This window comes from Thamnophis sirtalis, unplaced genomic scaffold (genome assembly GCF_051295495.1).
Source record: "Thamnophis sirtalis isolate CommonGarterSnake01/CBP01778 unplaced genomic scaffold, rThaSir2_p1.2 scaffold_3, whole genome shotgun sequence".
Taxonomy (NCBI): Eukaryota; Metazoa; Chordata; class Lepidosauria; order Squamata; family Natricidae; genus Thamnophis; species Thamnophis sirtalis.
This window is the reverse complement of record NW_028261383.1, coordinates 1,389,723-1,410,646: the sequence shown is the minus strand read 5'-3', so window position 1 is coordinate 1,410,646 and position 20,924 is coordinate 1,389,723. Positions and strand designations below refer to the sequence as shown.

At 46.0% G+C, this 20,924-nt stretch overlaps 1 pseudogene; it reads left to right on the top strand.

Annotated features, from left to right (window-relative positions):
* The window catches only part of LOC148046994 (uncharacterized), a 28,072-nt pseudogene extending 7,970 nt beyond the window's left edge, over window positions 1–20,102 (top strand).
* Window positions 20,103–20,924: the final 822 nt, after the last annotated feature.

The following is a 20,924-nucleotide window of genomic DNA, read 5'->3' as shown; positions in this document are numbered from 1 at the left end:
GGGGCTTCTGACATCTCCCCGCCCCCTCCAAGCACATGTCAGCCCCTTGATCCAGACACCTGGTTCCCCCGAGGCGCCTGGTACCCGGATGCTCCTCAGGTCTGATGGAGGCTCTTTCTCCTTATGGATTTCGGGCTCTCTGGGAAGAAGGTCCAGTCCTGGGAGACACAGAAGGTCAACTGGAAGTAGGGAAAAGAGCCCAGTGTGCCTGTTTCACACTGCTAATTCCTTCACACACACACACACACACACACACACACACACACACACACACACACAATCTCCACCTGCCAGCCTTCAGCTCCTCCTGCCAACAAAGGGGGTTTCATTATTTGTGGCCCCTCCTGTGTGGGATTCTCTGTCCTTCCTTCCCTTCTGAGCTCAAGTGGGAGAGGCTGAGTTTGGGTCGGTCCCCACTTTCAGCCCAGAGCCCATCAGGCACAGCTGGAGGGCAGAGGCAGCCATGGGGGTTCACCACAGGCAGCCATCACCTTGCGACCATTTGAAAGTACAAGAGAGCCCCCCCCACACACAAAAGGTCCTTTATGACGGAGGTCCATAATGGGCAGACGACCATAAGTTGAGGATCACCTTTATGTATTGATTTTTAGTTATTACCGAATTTAGAAACCACCAATATCACCCAACAGTGATTGATTTGCCTTGTTAGGAAGACTGTTTCATTCTATGGCCGCCTCTCTTGTGAAACACAGTGGGGGGGGGGGCTCACATCAAAAATAAAACAAAAACCAAGATAACAAAAAAACCTTGGTATATGAAACACACACATACGCGCGCACGCGCACAAACCTCTAATCCTGCAATCCCAGTCTTCCCGTTCCAGAAACGAGGGGTGAGGTTTGGGGGGGATGGTGACAGGGGATTGCCCTCTAGTGCTTTCCCACTTTTATAACAATATGTCTCTCCCAAACTAACTAAAGAAATCCAGGGAAAAGAAGAATCAGAAATCTACCAGATATGGGATAAATGGTATAGGTGGATGGAGGAAAGAAACAAGAATCAATGAAGGAATATAACAAGACTCAAAAAATAATAGTTGTGAGTAAAATAAGAGGGTTAAGAATGGTGAAATCCAAATGAAATACAATAGAAGGGGAAATAATATAAGGTGAGCGGTATCGATTGATAAATTGCTATTAGAAAGAACAGGAAGCTCCTGTTCGTATTGCATTGTGTAAATGTGGTGTACGTCTAAGTTTTGTGTGTGTGTATTTTACATGTTTGTTAATTTAAAAAAACCCAATACGTCTCTCCTCCTTCAGATGCTTGTTGCGAAAGTGAGCAAGGGCCCCGACAGCCACACTCGCCTCGAACAAGTTGGGGTCTTGAATGTGGATTTGAATTCTTACGTTCGTCCTTGAGCACAGGGTGGTTTTTATTTAGAGGCACACTTCTCCAACACGCATGTGTGTCTACACAGAGATTGATGCATGTCTACATACGACCATACCCGTGTTTCTCAACTTTGACAATTTTAAGCTGTGTGGATTCAACTCCCAGAATCCCCCAGCCAGCATGAATTCTGGGAGTTGAAGCCCCCCCCATCTTCAAAGATGACCATTCCTAACCAACACCCAGGACATCCAGTATGGCCTAGTGGTTAAGGCCCTGCATTGGAAACCCTGAGGCCTTGAGTTCCAGTCCCGCTTGGCCATGAATGGCTGATGGGCGACCTTGGGCCAGTTTCTCTCTCAGCCTAGCATACCTCACAGGGTTGTTGCCAGGAAGATGTGTGGGATATGTTCCCTGCCTTGACTTATTTGTAAAAATAATAAAGGATATAAATAAAACCATTAAAAATCATTTCTATTTCGCAGTGGCTTAGCAATATATTCAGGCTTGTTTCCCTGTTACATTGTGCTGTCTCTATGGCAACAAGCAGGAGATTTGAGATGCTCCCCCAAACTCTCTTCTTTCCTGTTTTGGGGTCTCTGGGGATTAGGCTGTGAGGAAACCCTTCCATGCTCAGAGACCCCCCCACCCAATTTTAATTATCAGGATGGAAGGTCATCATGTATTATCCTGTTAGGAAGGAACACCAAAAAAGTAAAAGTACCAAAAAAAGTAACTGGAGATGGCTGCTGAATACTGGCACTTAAAAAATTTTTTTTTAAATTAATGTTCTATTTATTACATTTCTTAGTGCTTAATAAACATCATGTTATCTGGATATTTACCTGTAAGTTGCTTAACAATACAAAGTCACTTCTTACTCTCCACCCCTTTTTCCAAACCTTTGGTAAAACAAGTTCCACCTTTGATAATATCCTGTGTCTTCTTTACGTTTGATTTTTAGTAAGTCTTTCTGCACAATCTAAAATCTTCTTAATTATCTCTTTCTCTTATGGTATCTCTTCATTTTTCCAATATTGTGCGAAAATAATCCTCGCTGCTGTTAAGACCTGTAATATTAAATGCACACGTTTCCTATAATTTTTTTTCTGATCTCATCCCTAATAAAAACATTTCAGGTTTAAAATCTACCTGTTCCCGTTATCTTTTCTCTTTGTATATTTTGGCCCAATTTTTTTTTAGCTTTATCACAAGTCCACACATAGGATAAAAATGTGCCCATTTTTCAAATTACATTTCCAACATTTGCTAGACAAATTTCTATGCCCTTTGAACGGAGTTCCTAAAGGGGAAAAACCTAAAAGGGGCTTCTCTGTGTCTGGCTTCATACAAGCACAAACTGGAGCAGGGGAGGAAGCCCCGCTTGCAGCCTGCAGGGAGGGACACTCTTCCCATGGGCAGAGGAAGCCTCGACACCCACGCCCACCGGAGGCACAGAAGTTTCGGAGCACGTGGTCCCGGCAGGGAGGGGAAGGGCGGAGGGGGAAGGAGTTGGTCAAGGAGCGGGGCCAGAGAGGAGAGCCGGAGCCCCGCCCCCGCCTCTTCCCTCCCCCCCGGCTAGATTTCCGCTTCACTCCGCCTCTTCCGCTCCTTCCGTGGACGGTCGGCGCTGGATCCCTCGGGAGAGGCTTCCGGATCCCTCTCGGGGAAAGTGGGGCTGCTCTCCCTCCGGCCTGCAGGCCGCCCCTCCAGCCAGGAGATCCTCCCCCCGCCAGGAGGGAGGGAGCTGCGGATCCCGCTCTTCAGCTCGCAGGGTTTTCCTCGGGGAGATCCGGCTCCATTGTTGCCTGCAGGGAGCGGATCCCTCCCTTCCCTCCAGGGGGGGGGGGCAAAGGGGGCTCCGTCCCCGGTCTGGATCTGCCCCCTCCTCGCCCGGCCAAGGCTCCAAGGATCCCCGGGGGGATCCTGGAAGGATCTTTTTGATAAATTGCTTCAGAAGGTCTCTCTGTGGTCACTCCGAGGTCTCTGAGCATCCATATCCCAGTTGGAAAAACAGAGTTTAAAGCTTTTGTTGAGGTTTGTAATGTGATCTTAACACAGACTGACCTCATTGCAATGGGGGGGGGGGGGGGAGGGAGAGAGTGGGAGAAAAAAAAAGACTTTAAATGAACTGAATTGAGTTCATGTTGTCTTAACCCACGAAAGATCCTTTTTCTCTGAGCTCAATTTAAAAGGGGATCAAATGAAATCCTTTGTTCTTATGCTAATGTTGAATCTGCTTGGGGGAACCAGGAGAAATCCGTATTTTCCTTCTTTTGCCCTGAAGGGGCTGTGATGTGGCCCTTCATGGTGGATGTTTTACAAAGCAAAGAGTTTAAGGAGGTTTGGAGGCTGGTTGTCAGATGCCACCTGGTCTTGTGTTTTGCTACTATTCCCTGAGTGGCTGCCATGAATCAGAGGGAGGGGGAATGTTTTTGGGGAGGAAATGAAAGTATCTTCTCCATACTCTGCTTCAAGATCAGCCTCCATCCCAACTACATACCAAACTGCTTGTCAATTATGAAAATATCTTGCCAGAAGAGTGTGTGTGTGTGTGTGTTGGTAGGAAGTTGGAGGGGGGGCCTGAACCTTCTGGATTTGCACTACTGCAATGTACTTGACCTCTAATAAAACTATACCACACTCAACAAATGAAGCCAGTGACTCTTTCTATTTAGGAGTTTAAGCTGTGTCAGGTCTGACATAGTTCTTGTGAGAGGGTAGCAGAAGGTGGCCTTTCCTAATTGTCCATATTTTCCAGAATTCCTGTCCCAAACAGCTCTGGGTCCTAGAAGGCCTTAAATCTTTGTTCTTGCAGCCTCCAAAAAGAGCTGGGAAAAAACAGCCCTTTTCACACCTGCTCTTCCCCATCTGATCTCTCTCATCTTTCTTATATATTGAGTTTTCCTACTCACAACTATGCAATGGTCGTTGACTGTATCTTGCTGGTTTCTTCCCTTTTCTCTCAATTAAATCTTGGTTTGAAGCTTTTATTTTTAATCGATCCAGTCTGGGTCGGTCACCAGGATGAGAAGTTTTGTCTTATAGCAGTAGACTTATATACCGCTTCATAAGCCTTTCAGGCCTCTCTAAGCGGTTTACAGAGAGTCAGCATATTGCCCCCAACAATCTGGGTCCTCATTTTACCCACCTCGGAAGGATGGAAGGCTGAGTCAACCCTGAGCCGGTGAGATTTGAACCGCTGACCTGCTGATCTAGCAGTAGCCTGCAGTGCTGCATTTAACCACTGCGCCACCTTGGCTCTTCCAAGCTTTCAGACTCATGCTGGAGCCCATCCTCGGGAAATTTCTCTCCAGCACAGGGATCTGTTGCCTAAACACTCAAAGAGCCATTTGGACCCATTTCCCTCAAAAAAGAAAACACCACAAACCCTTTTGACATCTAAAATGAAGATAACAGTGCTTATATCATTTTTTTTTTATCTTCATGCTATATTAAAAAAAACCTATAATGTTCCATTTATGAAATAAATGAACTGTTACAGAGAAAACACTTTTATTTCTGCATGCAACAAAAACATTTTGGACTCTGAATATAAGACCACCACCCCCTCTCCCTCCCTCCCTCCCTCTGTGTGTGTGTGTGTGTGTGTGTGTGTGTCTGTCTCTGTGTGTCTGTTGTCTCTCTTGATGTTTCTCTGTCTTTGTTTCTCTATGTGTCTCTTCCCTCCCCCCCTCTATCTTATCTATTTTAGTCCAAAAAGCTCGAAAGACAAAACCTCTGATGATCCCAGTGACCGACCCAGATTGGATCCTGCAACTTAATCCTGGGACTCATTTCTTTTTCTTCATTTGTTTTTTATCTTCACTTGACAAAACGACAATGCAATTTAATTTTTTGCCTTAACTTTCTGCGTTTCGTATATAGGCAGTCCTCAACTGGACTGCAATCACACTTATTGAGCAAAGTGATAATTACTGGAGACATCACATAACAGCTTTGCTCAAGAACTGCAATTCCGCCCTTGATTTTGTGGTTGTTTTTGGCAATAGCATGTTGACAGATACATAGTGATTTACAGCACCCTCTGAGTAGTTTTCAAGTGTCAGCATCTGGCCCGCAACAATTTTGTGCTTTTCTGTGTTTCTCGAAAGGAAATAATGTTCTCATCTTCTTTTTTTCTTCCACCAGCAGGAAAACAGCTGCGGCCAAAGATTTACCTGCAAGGCGACTATCAACAGATAGTAGAAATTCAACCCAAGGCAGCAGCCACCATAAAGCATGGAGGCTGGGAATCGCTTGGATCTCCCATCAGACACAAGAAGCACTTCAAGAACGCCCAAAAGAACCTATGAATGCTCAGAGTGTAGGAAATCCTTTGCTCGCAGGTCCCTCCTTTTGACCCACAGGAAGGTCCATATGGGAAAGGGATCTAGTCAAAGTTTGGAGGGTGAGAAATCTTTCTCTGGTAAAAACTCCAAAGGTCTCAGGAGCTCCCCAATACTAAAACCCCATAAATGTGAGGAATGTGACTTATGCTTTAGTCAAAAGTCACACCTCCTTAGACATCAGAAAATCCACACTGCAGACAAACCTTATCAATGTGTGGAATGTGGGAAATCTTTCCGTAGAAAAGGCACTCTCAGAGACCACGAGAGAATCCACACAGGGGAGAAACCTTACAAGTGTTGGGAATGTGGGAGGATCTTTTCTCAGAATTCAAGTCTTTGGCTCCATGAGAAGATTCATGTAGGAATAAAGTCTTACAAATGCTTTGAATGTGGAAAATGTTTTACCCAGAGTTCAGGTCTTCGGAAACATGAGAAAACTCACAGAGGGGAGAAAAACAAAAAGTGCCTTGAATGTGGGAAATGTTATACCTTGAAATCAAGCCTGGAGCGACATCAAAAACTTCACACTGGAGAGAGACCCTATGAATGCCCAGAATGTGAGAAACGATTTATGTATTCTCATGAACTTCAGAGACACCAGAAGTGGCACCAAGGGGACCTACCCTATAAATGTGGGGAGTGTGGGAAAAGTTTTATTTCGCCAGCCTATGTTCAGATTCATCAGAGAATCCACACAGGGGAGAAACCCTACAAATGTGTGGAGTGTGGGAAATGCTTTTCCCAAAAACAACATCTTGGAAGGCATCAGAGGTTCCATACAGGAGAGAAGCCATACAGATGCATAGAATGTGGAAAGTGCTTTGTAGACAAGCGAGGCCTTTTGGGTCATCATAAAACCCACACAGGGGAGAAGCCACATCAATGCAACGACTGTGGAAGATTTTATAGTACCTCATCAGCCCTTAAAAGTCATGTGAAAACTCACACGGGGGAAAAAAATCACAAATGTTTGGAGTGTGGGAGAACATTTGCTCATTTATGTTCCCTTACAAGTCACAACCGAATCCATACAGGAGAGAAGCCCCACAAATGTTCAGATTGTGATAAATGTTTTTCTCGGAAAGATACCCTTGTGATGCATCAACGAATCCACACTGGAGAGAAACCGAATAAGTGTCTGGAGTGTGGGAAATGTTTTGCCCATCCTTCATCACTTCTCATACATACCCGAAGTCACGCAAGAGAGCGGCCTCACAAGTGCACAAAGTGTGAGAAATCTTTTCATAGTGAATTGGACCTTAAAAAGCACCAGAAAGTCCATAGCAGATAAATCTCTTCAGAAAAACCTTGTGGGATCCTCCCCTTTTTCTCCCCAACAGTCATATCTTAAAGTTAACCAAGAACTTCACAAACTGACAGAAAGGTAATCCTACAATTGTTTTGTGTGGGGAAAATGGTTTTCCTAGTCAACCACCTCAAATTCCATCAGAATACACAACGATGCAAAAGGGCATGTAGGTGCTGGGTGTGAAGTTGTTTTGCTCACAAAACAGCATTAGTCACTTATCTGAGTCATTATACAAAAGAGTTATGAGAGTGCAAGGAGTAGATATAATGTTTTGCAGAGTACAGAAAGTCCTTGACTTATGACCACAACTTGGAATGGATTTCTGATCATAGGTTGCTACAGTCGTAAGTCAAGGAACCAGGTATTTCTGTTAATTTTTACCAAACTTTGTTGATCAATGAAGAGAACTGAATATTTAGAGAGGAGAAAATGGGTTGTGGGGTGGAATGAAGATGCATCTGGTGATTTATTTAACAATAAAGGGTTGATGTGGAATATGCTGGCTGAGGATGAAGAGGGAAAGTTTATTTTTCTTGCTATTTTTTTGGAGGGATTGTTTTTCTTTTCGTTTATTGGTTTTGTATGCCACCCACTCCGGAAGGACTCCGTTGTCTTTTTCATATACAAGACACGTCTTTTTCATACATGGCATCGGACCTGGGTACCTGAGAGACCGCCTCCTGCCGATCACCTCTCTCAGACCAATTAGATCGCACAGGTTGGGTCTCCTCTGGATTCCATCTGCCAGCCAATGTCGGCTGGCGACTCCCCGGGGGAGGGCCTTCTCTGTTGCAGCTCCGGCCCTCTGGAACGAGCTCCCTGTTGAGATCCGGACCCTTACTACCCTCCCGGCCTTCCACAAAGCCACCAAGTCCTGGCTGTTCCAGCAGGCTGGGGGGAGCTGAGAAGCATCTACCTCCACGGAAATTGTGAATGTTGGTTTTGTTTTTAATATGTTGTCTTTGTCTCGTTCCCCCCTTTCCCTTGTCTTTTGTGAGCCTCCCGGAGTCCTCCGGGAGTGGACGGCATACAAGACAAATAAATAAATAAATAAATAAATAAACACACACACACACACATACAGGTTTGTATTAAGTCTCTTTGATTTGTAAATATAATTCTTCATATAGTTATTGTTCAAAATAATCAAGAGGGGTGTTCTCAGGGCAGTTTGGGAGTTCAAAAAAGTCAAGATGGCCGATAGATTGTGCCATGCTTTGCAATCAAAGTGCTGCTGCTTTTTAGTTGTATATTTGATGCGCTTTAAAACAGCCCCCATCTTGATTCTTTTGACTCCATCCTTCCTTGCTGGACAGTTTGGACTTTGGGATTGAATTGAAAGGAGTAGATTTTGGATGAATTTTCAGAGGAAAAATGTCCTGGAGATTTGGATGGACCCCTGTTCTTAAAGGCAGATCATTGGTGGCTACCTACATGTGCCTAACACACTGGTGATTAATTGGACCACATCTTACTTGGGACACCCATCGTAGGACACAAGAAGTGCAGCTAACAATTACCTAGAGGAAAACTACAGAAAGAAAATGAAACTTAAGAGAGGATATCATTTTTAAAATATAGAATGACTGGATTTGAACGTTTTATTGGCAACATCTTGAAAAGGCATTTTAAAATGCTGGAAACATTGGACTGATTATTGGGAAAAGTGAAGGAAAATTATTTGAAGGAATCGGAAGGCTGTTAAATTGGGTGTCACATTGAAATTCTAGGCGGTGATGCCAACTACCGGTGAAAAAGGAAATACACTATATGTTCATAAGGCTGGGAAGACCTTGGAATAATCTTTAACCCTGAGTGGATGTAAACACATCTGGAAGATTCTGTTTTTTGCTGTATATTCTGATACCTATTAGTTTCATGACGCAACATTTCTGAGACTTTTGAAGGTTGCTAAGGCGAGTGGTTGATGAAGACCTGGAACTATTATTGGAATCAAAGAGCTCATTAGGTGGCGAACACAAGGGAAAATCTGGAAGGAGTAAACTAACTGGTGGAGGACTATAAAGAATTATAAATATCATGTACTTCGAAGAATGACTCTGGGACTGAGTGAATAGTTTTAAGACTGCCTTTTTGATTTTACAGACAATTAAGAGTGTGGGATTTTGATAGGTTTGGAGTAATTTCTGGACTTATTAAAATAAGGTAAGATGCTTCAACAGGAAATAACAAGTTTACATCAAAAAGAAATGTCATTGATGTTTCAAAATATCTATAAAACCATAACAAAGAGCCACAGGGAGATAAAGGATTTGAAGTATGATATAGATGAGAGTCTAGAAGATTTGGCAGCAAAAAGCAGAGGTAGACGAGGGAACACTTAGATCAAGAAAGAATAATAACAGGGAGACAATAAAATTTCAGAGGAGGAGTACGGAAAGCATGCTAAAAATTCAATAAGAATTGAAGTACTAAAATGAATGAGAGATAATGGGTAGAAATAGAATATTCAGTATAAGATACATGCTATCAAGACCTAGAATAGAGGTAGGAATATTGTTACGTATACTCCTATCATCCAGTTAAGAGGGAACACCAACAAAGACGTCTAGCAGCTGCCAAAAAAGGAGTTGCGGATCACCAGCATTTTGAAGCGAAGCTAGAGGTTAGTTCCAACCGTATAAGAGATGAAACACAGACACGATCCCCATAGAAAACAATGCAGGTGTTCCAATCCAGTCTCCTTTTTCAAGCATCCATCATAAGCTTCTGCAGTGGAGCAAGTAAGTTTCTTGGATGCTTGAAGAAACATCCTTCTCAACCCCTGGGTGTTTCAAGTAGAGTCAGCATTCTAGGTGTTCTGTATTGAATATATAAGTTGTGTCAAGCCCTGCTAAAGTGAAACTAACCTTTAAATGGCCCTAACTGTTAACTGTAACACTTTTGGAGGGAAACTTTGAACATTCATATTTGGGCCGGCTTTTTCAAGTATTATGATTGGTGAAGGCCCTGTGGGCCCAGAGTATAAATTACAGGGATTTGCCTGAAGTTCCTCAGTTCCAGTTTTGAGTCAATAAATGCTGTTGTATCTACGCTGGTCAGTTCTTGCCTACTGAAGCCCACTACACAGTAATATGTTTGACAATATTGTTCAATATTCAATTTACTGTGAATTGCAAGCTGACACCAAGCTGTTTTGAGTGTCCCAAAATTCAGTTAATGTGAGGTTGTCCCAGTACAGTCCTGTTTTTAACCATAAATAAAATGAATAAATAAGTCCAGTCCCAAATAACTCCTCTGATCTAATCTGGGGCGATCCAGTCTGGCCTAGTGGTTAGGGCCCTAGGCTAGAAAGCTGGAGACCGAATTCAAGTCCTTCCTGGGCCATGAAAGCCAGCTGGGGTGACCTTGACCAGTAACTCAGTCTAACCCGCCTCACAGGGTTGTTGTGAGGAAAATACCAGGAGGAAGATATGTGGGTTATGTTTCTTACCTTGAGTAATTGGCAAAAGCAATAAAGGCAGGATATAAATAAATATATTACAAAATTCTACTCAGCAGTGTTTCCAGGCCTCTTTCCCCTATCAGCTGCTGAGGGGTCATACTTGTCCTAGGCCAGTGTTTTTCAACCACTGTGCTGCGGCACACTAGTGTGCCGTGACATAATGTAAGGTGTGCCATGGGAAAATTACTTTATATATAGTCAATATAGGCACAGAGTTAAATTTTTTAAACATTTTCTAATGGTGGTGTGCCTCGTGATTTTTTTCATGAAAAAAGTGTGCCTTTGCACAAAAAAGGTTGAAAAACACTGTCCTAGGCTACAGGGAAGGTCAACTGAAAATAGGAAAATGGGGTCCTTCTGCTATTTCATGCTGCTAACCTCCCCCTCCCCCCATGTGCCTCTGTGAGCCTTCAGCTCCTCCTGCCAACAAACGGGGTTTCATTATTTGTGGCCCCTCCTGTGTGGGATTCTCTGTCCTTCCTTCCCTTCTCAGCTCAAGTGGGAGAGGCTGAGTTTGGGTCAGTCCCCTCTTTCAGCCCAGAGCTCATCAGGCACAGCTGGAGGGCAGAGGCAGCCATGGGGGCTCACCACAGGCAGCTATCCAGCTGCAACCATTTGAAGTAATGACAGACCACAGCCAAAAGAGGTCCTTCGTGTCTACGATCCATAATGGGCAGATGGCCATAAATTGAGGATGAGCTGTACGTAGTTGCAGGGGCTCAAAACAATACAAACTGCTAAATCCTCGACTTACGACCTGTGAAACGCCTTCTGATGTAGGACGGCGCTCATTGGCTAAGACGCGCAAGGCGGCAAGAGGGGGATTGCGAAGAGCTGATTGGTTGTCCTGACTGACAGCTTGGTCGAAGTAGCTGTCCGACAGGGAGTGGTGCTGAAGTTGTTCCCGAGTTGTCTGTTAGCTTAAGGTTGATGGAAGAGTTGTGGTTAATGCCTGAGTCACCTCCTTTTGTCCCTCCGGCTCACAAGGGAGTACGAACCAAAAGCAAGAGAAGCAAAGAATCTGGCGCCTGAAACACACACACACACACACACACACACACACACACACCCCTCCAATCCTGCTGTCACAGCCTTACTCCGCCCCAAATATTGAGGGCAAAACAGCCTCCTACAGCTTTTCAAAAGGCCCGAAGAATGGGGAAAGGTCCCAGGATCTGGGTTGTCAGTTTCATAAAGTTTTATCTCGTTCCTTCTTCAGCTGCTTCTTCCAAAAGTGAGCAAAGGCCCTGCCAGCCACACTCTCCTCAAACAACTTCTGGTCTTGAAACGAGGATTTCGATCTTTACATTTCTCCTCCTCCTTGAACGGGGGATCATTTCCATAAAAATTCACAGTCTCAAACGCCCTGTGTGGGTCTATATGGACATGGTACATGCATGTTTACCTCCATATCCGTATTTCTCAACCTTGGCAACTTTAAAGCTGTGTGGATTTCCACTCCCCCAACCGGCATGAATTCTGGGAGCTGAAGCCCCCCCCCCATCTCCAAAGATGACCATTCCCAACCAATACCCAGGACTTCCAGTGTGGCCCTAGTGGTTAAGGCCATGAAAGCCAGCTGGGTGACTTTGAACCAGTCATTCTCTCAGCCTCACGCACCTCACAGGGTTGTTGTGGGGAAAATAGGTGAAGGAAGGTTGAGTTATTTGTAAAAACAATGAAGGCGAATGTTAATAAGTAAGTAAAAAAAATCATTTCTATTTTGCAGTGGCTTCCCTGTTGTGTTGCCTCTGATTTCTAATGTCACAGGCTCGGGAAGCTGAGGGCCCTCAAATTTTCTGTCCTGGTTAGGGTTAGCACGGGCACGGCGGGGGGGGGGGGGCGGCGGCAGGAGTTTACGCGGCACGGCCGGTCTCCTAGGATCTCCTAGGCGTCGCCCGCGCCCTCTCAAACTACCGCCAGTCGCCCCGTGTTCAGCAAAGCAAACGCGGGGAAGTCCTTTGTAGGCGGCTAGAACTGGCCGCCCGCAAAGGATATCCCCGGACTTGTTTTGATGAGCACGGGGCGACTGACGGTAGTTTGCGCCGGCCGCGCCCGCTCAAACTACCGCCAGTCGCCGCGTGTTCAGCAAAGCAAGCCCGGGGAGGTCCTTTGTAGGCGGCCAGTCCTAGCTGCTTGCGCCCGGCGCTGCGGCTTGAAGTAAAGCCTCAAAGCCCCCGCCGCCACCGGAATAACTGCTGCCACCTCCTCCTCCTCCAACAGCACTGCCGGATTTGCCGCCGGGCGCTGCGGCTGAGGTGAAGCCGCCAAAGCTCCCGCCCGTGGCAGTGACGCCTCCCCCTCCGCTCGGAGCACCTGAGCTGAGCCCCGCGTTACCCCTGCCACCGCCTCCTCCTCCGCCGTGCTTTTGAGCCAGTAGGAAGGCGGCGGAGGGGGCGGGAGCAGCAAAAAAAAAAAGGTCCCATGCCTTCTCAAAAGCACGGCTGACTTCTCCTTCCTGGCTCTTTGAACGGAGTCCCGAAAAAGAAAAGCCTAAAAGGGGCTTCTCCTTGCCTGGCTTCATACAAGCACAGACGCCCCCACTGGAGCAGGAGGAGGGGCAGCCCCGCTTCCAGCGTGCAGGGAGGGACACTCTTCCCATGGGCAGAGGAACCCTCCACACCCACCGGAGGAACAGAAGAAGTTTCGGACCACGTGGTCCCAGCAGGGAGAGGAGGGGCATAGGGGACGAATGAGTTGGCCCGTGGGCGGGACCAGACAGGAAAGCCAGAGCCCCGCCCCTTCCTCTAGCCCTCCCCTCCCCTGGCTGGACTTCCGCTTCCCTCCGCCTCTTCCGCTCCTTCCTCGGAGGATCTGCGCTGGATCCCTCCGGAGAGGCTACCGGGTCCCGCTCGAGGCAGGTAAGGTTGCTCTCCCAGGAGATCCTCTCCCCGCCAGGAGGAAGGGAGCTGCGGATCCCGCTCTTCGGCATCTCGGGGTTTTCCTCGAGGAGATCCGGCTTTGGCGTTGCCTGCAGGGAGCGGATCCCTCCCTTCCCTCCAGGGGGACAAACGGGGCTCTGTTCCCGGTATGGCTCTGCCCCCTCCTCGCCCGGCCAAGGGTCCCCGGGGGATGCTGGTAAATTGCTTCAGAAGGTTTCTCTGTGGTCCGTCAGAGGTCTCTGAGCATCCATATCCCACAGGTGCAGTTGGAAAAACGGAGTTTAAAAACTTTTGTTGAGGTTTGTAATGTGCTCTTAACACAGACTGACCTCATTGCAATAGGGGGGGGGGGAGAGTTTGGGAGAAAAAAACGTTTTAAATGAACTGAATTGAGTTCATGTTGCCTTAACCCACAAAAGATATTTTTTCTTTGAGCTCAATTAAAAAGGGGATGAAATGAAAACCTTTGTTTTTCTACTAATGTTTAATCTGCCTCTAAATACTCGTTTCTTCTGATTCCTTTGGTGGAATCAGGAGAAATCCGTATTTTCCTTCTTTTGCCCTGAAGGGGCTGTGATGTGGCTCTTCATGGTGGATGCTTTACAGAGCAAAAGGTTTTAAGGAGGTTTGGGGGTTGGTTGTCAGATGCCACCTGGTCTTTTCCTGTGTTTTGCTACTATTCCCTGAGTGGCTGCCATGAATCAGGGGGAGGGGGAATGTTTTGGGGGGAGGAAATGAAAGTATCCCCTCCAGACTCTGCTTCAAGATCAGCCTCCATCCCAGCTACATACCAAACTGCTTGTCCATTATGAAAATATCTGGCCTGAACTGTGTGTGTGTGTGTGTGTGTGTGTGTGTGTGTGTGTGTGTATTCGTAGGAAGTTGGGGGGGTGAACTTCTGGATTTGCACTACTGCAATGTACTTGACCTCTAATAAAACTATACCTCACCCAACAAATGAAGCCAATGACTCTTTCTATTTAGGAGTTTAAGCTGTGCCAGGTCTGACATAGTTCTTGTGAGAGGATAGCAGAAGGTGGCCTTTCCTAATTGTCCATATTTTCCAGAATTCCTGTCCCAGACAGCTCTGGGTCCTAGAAGACCTTAAATCTTTGTTGCTGCAGCCTCCAAAAAGAGCTGGGAAAAAACAGCCCTTTTCACACCTGCTCTTCCCCATCTGATCTCTCTCATCTTTCTTTGAGTTTTCCTACTCACAGTTATGCATTGGTCCCCGTTGATTTCATTTTGCTGGTTTCTTCCATTTTCTCTCATTTAAATCTTGGTTTGAAGAAATTGTTTTTTAATGGATCCAGTCTGGGTCGGTCACCAGGATCAGAGGTTTTGTCTTCCGAGTATTCGGACACATGCTGGAGCCCATCCTCAGGAAATTTCTCTCCAGCACAGGGGTCTGTAACCTAAACACTCAAAGAGCCATTTGGACCCATTTCCCACAAAAAAGAAAAACTGGGAGCCACAAAACCCTTTTGACATCTAAAATGAAGATAATACAGCTTATATCATTTTTTTATTTTCATGCTATATATATAAAAAAACTATAATGTTCCATTTATGAAATCAATGAACTGTTACAGAGAAAACAAATTTTTATTTCTGCATGCAACAAAAACATTTTGGACTCTGAAAATAAGACCTTTCTCTCTCTCTTTCTTTCTGTGTATCTTGTCTCTCTCTCTCTCTGTCTTGTCTCTGTGTCTGTCTATCTGCCTCTCTCTCTCTTTCTCTGTGTGTCTCCTCTCTCTCCCCCCCCCCCCCTCTCTCTGTCTACCTCTCTATCGAGTCCGAAAGCTTGGAAGACAAAACCTCTGGTCCTTGTGACTGACCCAGATTGGATCCTGCAACTTCATCCTGGCACACGTAGATTCGCCTTCATTTATTTTTTATCTTCATTTGACAAAAGGGCAATTGAGTGAAAGTTTTTGCCTTACCTTTCTGTGTTTCTTATAGGGCCATGATGGCAAAACTTTTAGAGACCAAGTGCCAAAACTACAACCCAAAACCCACTTATTTACCTCGGAGTGCCAACACGGCAATTTAATCTGAATATTAAAGGTTTTAGTTTACCGTATTTTTCAGAGTATAGGACACACCTTCCCCCCCCTCAAAAAAAGAGCATGGAAATGTTGGTCCATCTTATACACCTAGGATGGGGAACCTATGGCATACGTGGCATTGCCCTGTCGGCTGAGTTCAGCCTTTTTTAAGCCATTTTTTATCCTCCCCAGGCTCCAGAGGCTTTATAGGAGTCTGGGGAGGGGAAAACAGCCTCTCTCGCCCCCCATGCTGCCCCGAGAGGCCTTCTGGAGGCTTCAGGAGCTTCCCTGAAGCCTCCGGAGCGCAAAAAAACAGCCCTACGGGCAAACTGGAACTTCAGAAACGGACTTCCGGTTTAAGCCCTCTGGAGCCTTCAGGGTCCAAGCTTCCGGAGGACAGAGGACAAAAAACAATCCAACAAACAATCCAAGAAGTCACTTCCCCATCCAGCCAGCCCCACCTGACCTGCTCCCTGCTGGTTTCTGTAAAACCTTGCCATTCTTGCTCTAGTCTTCCTCCACAGGACAGGGTCTCATTTCTGCCCTAGGGCAGCGAACTCCTGGTGGGCTGGAAGTGAATATGAATGGCCTGGCCCCCCAGAGCTTCCTCGCTCAGTTGTTGCACAGATATTTTTTTTTTGCTTACGGGTTGGTGCAGGAGGCTTTCCAGGGTGAAAATGAGGCGCGGAAAGCGTGGGTTTTTTTCCCCGTTTTGGTCCTGTAAAGCCTCCTGCACCAATCTCGAAGCAAAAAAACCCTGCAACTGTTTGAAGTCTGAAGGAAGCCTCCAACTGAACAAGTTTGCTGTTCAATGCGAGTGTCCCCCCCCAGTGGTGGGTTTCAATTTTTTTAGAATCTGTTCTGTGGGTGTGGCCTATTTTGTGGGTGTGGCTTGGCAATCATGTGACCGGGCAGGTATGGACAACTGGACATTACTCATGCACACTCAGTCACATGATCACCCCCCCCCCAAGCCATGTGGCAAAATTTTGTAGGGACTCCTATGAAGGGGGGGAAAGAGAGGGGAAGACCTTCCAAAAATAGACAACTGGAGGATTAAGGGCCGAAATTAGGGAGATCGGAGAAGGCAGGATAGAGGGGAATCCAGTAGAAAGCTATCATACGCTGGGGAAAGAACTTTGGGAGATCGGCCACTGCTGTCTGGTGGATTGTGCCACTGGACCTCTCCATGCTTCGCCGTTCATCACCTCCACTCTCAGGTATGGGACCTGACACCGAATTGGGCTAGGATAGTGTGGACGGGCGGGGGGGAGAGAGCAATGGATCTGCTTCCGGACAGGCGGGGGTGAGCGAGCGAGCGACAGGGCCGGGGCAGACGTTCCGGAAGTTACTTCCGGGTCCACCGGTCAAACCTCCTCACCAGATCGGTAAATTTCACCATCCGGTTCTCCCTAGCTGGTGCGAACCAGCAGGAAACACCCCACCCCCCTCGAATGCTCATGCGTCCCTGGCCCTGGCATTGCCCTGAAAACCAGCTAGCCAGTGGCAGACATGCCTGCATTTGCATGCTAGTGAAGCTGGGCTGGGGCAGCTGGCATGTCTGCAGCGAGGGCTCTGCGTGCCACCTGTGGCACGCGTACCATAGTTTCGCCATCACGGCTATAGGCAGTTGTGGAGTTACAACTAAAACTGGGCTGCAATCTCACTTGTTGAGCAAAGTGGTCATTATGTGAGACATCACATGATTGCTTTGCTCAAGAACTGCAATTCCTCTCTCACTGTTGTGGTTATTATTAACAATAGCAATAGCACTTTGACTTAGATACATAGTGCTTTACAGCACTCTCCGAGCAGTTTAAAAATGTCAGCATCTGGCCCTCAGCGATTCTGTGATTCTCTGTGTTTCTCAAAATGAAATAATCTTATCTTCTTTTTTGTTCCACCAGCAGGAAAACAGCTGTGACCAAAGATTTACCTGAAAGGGAACTATGAACAGATAGTAGAAATTTAGCCCAAGGCAGCAGCCACCAGAAAGCATGGAGGGTGGGACTCTCTTGGATCCCCTATCAGACACAAGAAACAGTTCAAGAACACCCAAAAGAACCCATGAATGCCCCGAGTGTGGGGAATCCTTTGCCCGCAAGTCCCTCCTTTTGACCCACAGGAAGGTCCATGTGGGAAGTGGATCCAGTCAAGGATTGGAGGATGAGAAATCGCTCTCTGGTAAAAACTCCAAATATCTCAGGAGCCCCCCAACACTAAAACCCTATAAATGTGAGGAATGTGACTTATGTTTTGGTCAAAAGTCAAACCTTTTTAGACATCAGAAAATCCACACTGGAGACAAACCTTATCAATGTCTGGAATGTGGGAAATTTTTCCGTGAAAAAGCCCATCTCAGAGACCATGAGATAATCCACACAGGGGAGAAACCTTACAAGTGTTGGCAATGTGGGAAAAGCTTTTCTCGGAACTCAAGTCTTTGGCTCCATGAGAAGATCCATGCAGGAATAAAGTCTTACAAGTGCTTTGAGTGTGGAAAATATATCTCCCAGAATTCATCTCTTTGGAGTCATGAGAAAACACACAGAGGGGAGAAAAACGAAAAGTGCCTTGAATGTGGAAAAGGTTTTACCTCGAAATCGAGCCTGAAGCGACATCAAAAACTTCACACGGGAGAGAGACCCTATGAATGCCCAGAATGTGAGAAACGATTTATGTATTCTCATGAACTTCAGAGACACCAGGTATGGCATAAAGGGGACCTACCCTATAAATGTGGGGAATGTGGGAAAAGTTTTATTTCGCCAGGAGAGCTTCAAATTCATCAGAGAATCCACACGGGGGAGAAGCCATACAAGTGTGGGGAGTGTGGGAAATGCTTTTCCCAAAAACAAAACCTTGTAACGCATCAGAGGTTTCACACGGGAGAGAAGCCCTACAGATGCGTAGACTGTGGGAAATGCTTTGCTCAGAGTGGAGTCCTTTGGAGACATCACAAAATCCACACAGGGGAGAAGCCACATCAATGCAACGACTGTGGAAGATTTTATCGTACCTCATCAGCTCTTAGAAGTCATGTGAAAACTCACACAGGGGAAAAAAACTACAAATGTTTAGACTGTGGGAGACAATTTGCTGAGTCATCTGCTCTTAGAGTTCACAGCCGAATCCATACAGGAGAGAAACCTCACAAATGCTCAGAATGTGATAAATGTTTTTCAAGGAAATATAGTCTTGTCAGGCATCAACAAACCCACACTTGAGAAAAACCATATAAATGTCTGGAGTGTGAGAAATGTTTTGCCCAGCCTTCAGCCCTTCGCATGCACACCAGAAGTCACACAGGAGAGTGGCCTCACAAGTGTGCAGAGTGTGAGAAACCTTTTCACTGCAAATCAACATTAAAAATGCACCAGAAAGTCCATAACAGAAATAAACCCCTTTAGTTGGGAACAATGTGGAAAACATTTTTTAAAAAAACATCACATGTTATAATTCACCAGGAACTAAATTATAAGTGTGTGGTAACCATATATATATATAATGTTTGGCAGAAGACAGGAAGTCTTTGGTTTATGAGCACAATTGGGAATGGATTTCTGGTCATTAGTTGTTACAGTCGTAAGTCAAGGCAGTCAGATATTTTTGTAATTTTTTTTCTAGCCCTTTGTTAATGAATAAGGAGAACTGAAGATTTAAAGGGGTGAAAATGGGGTGAAGGATGGAATGAAGATGCATCTGGTGATCCAATGTTGGCTGAGGATGAAGAGGGGAAGTTTCTTTTTCTTCCTACCTTTTTTGGAGTGATTTATTTTCTTTTTTTCCACATTGTGTTTTTCATATATTCATGCACATATACAGTATGTTCACAAACCTACTGTACTTAATTATATTAAGTGTCTTTGTTTGACCTGCAAATGTAGTCCTTAATAAAATAATTCAAAATAATCAAGAAGACTCTTTTGAGAACACAGACTGGGTGGTCAGGTCAAAAGAGTCAAGATGGCTGTCCATGGGGTGCCATGCTCTGCAGACAAAAGTCCTGCTGCTTTTTAGCTCTGTGTGTGATGAGCATTGAAAAAGCAGCCATCTTGGTTCTTTAGGCGCCATCCTCCCTCGCTGGATACGTCCGATTACGAAATTGAATTAAAAGGAGTAGATTTGCCATTAGCTGTACAAAAAATGTCTTGGTGGTTCGGATGGACCCCCTGCTCTTAAGGGCAAATCGTAGGAGGCCCCCTATATGTGCCTGACATGCTCAGGATTAATGGGACCCCATCTCACTTAGGACGTATGGTGCACTTCGAGCCCCTTGACTTGCCAGTGTTGTAATGGTGCAACTCTACACTTGATTAAATTCATGAAAGAATTGGGCTCCCCGTTGTACACACAGGCACCCCAATATCCAATCCTCCACTTCGAACCCCACTTTGTCCCAGGACCTGGGGGAAAACAGCCTCCTACAGCTTTCCCGAAGACTATTAAGGGTGGGGAGGCCCTGCAGGATCCCCCAGGAAAGGGCCTTCCACAGGGCAGGGCCTGCTGCAGAAAAGTCACACTTCCTGGGTCCCCCTAGATGCCAAATTGTAATGGTCAGGATCTGGGTTAATTATCACCTGTATAATGGTTTATTTCCCTTTCTTCAGCTGCTTTTCCTTCTGGAAGATTTTTATAAACACACTCCTCAAACACACGTTTCTACATGGACACTGATGCATGTTTACATAGGTCCATATCCATGTTTCTCAACCTTCACCATTTTAAGCTCTCTAGATTTCAACTCCCAGAATCCCCCAGCCAGCATGAATTCTGGGAACTGAACTCCCCCCCCCCATTTTCAAAGATGACCATTCCCAACCAACACCCAGGACATCCAGTATGGCCTAGTGGTTAAGGGCCTGCATTAGAAAGCCTGAGGCCATGGGTTCCAGTCCTGCCTTGGCCATGAAAGGCTGATGGGCGACCTTGGGCCAGTCTCTCTTTCAACCTAACACAGAGTTGTTGTGAGCCAAATAGGTGAAGGAAGATCTGTGGGATATCTTCCCTGTCTTTGAGTTATTGTAAAAATAATAAAGGCAGGTATAAGTAACTAAAAATTAAATCATTTCTATTTGGCAGGGGCTTGGCAATATTTTCAGGCTTGTTTCCCTGTTGCCTTGTGTTGCCTCTTATGGGGAAAAAGAATGAGATCTGAGCTTCTCCCCCCACAAACTCTCTTCTTTCCTGTCTCGGGGTCTCTGGGGATTAGGAAACCAAGGAATGTGAGAAGACCCCTCCATGCTCGGAGACCTCCACCCAATTTTAATGTTCACGATGGGAGGCCATCTTTTAAACTCTGCCCCAGTTACTGCCACTTTAAATGGAGTTCCTAAAGAGAAAAACCTTAAAAAGGGCCTCTTTGTGTCGGGCTTAATACAAGGGCGCACAGAGACACAAATATACACAAACAATAACACACGCACACAGGCGCGCCGGGGGAGGAGGGGCAGCCCTGCTTCCAACGTGCAGAGACGGGCACTCTTCCCATTGGCAGAGGGAACCTCGACA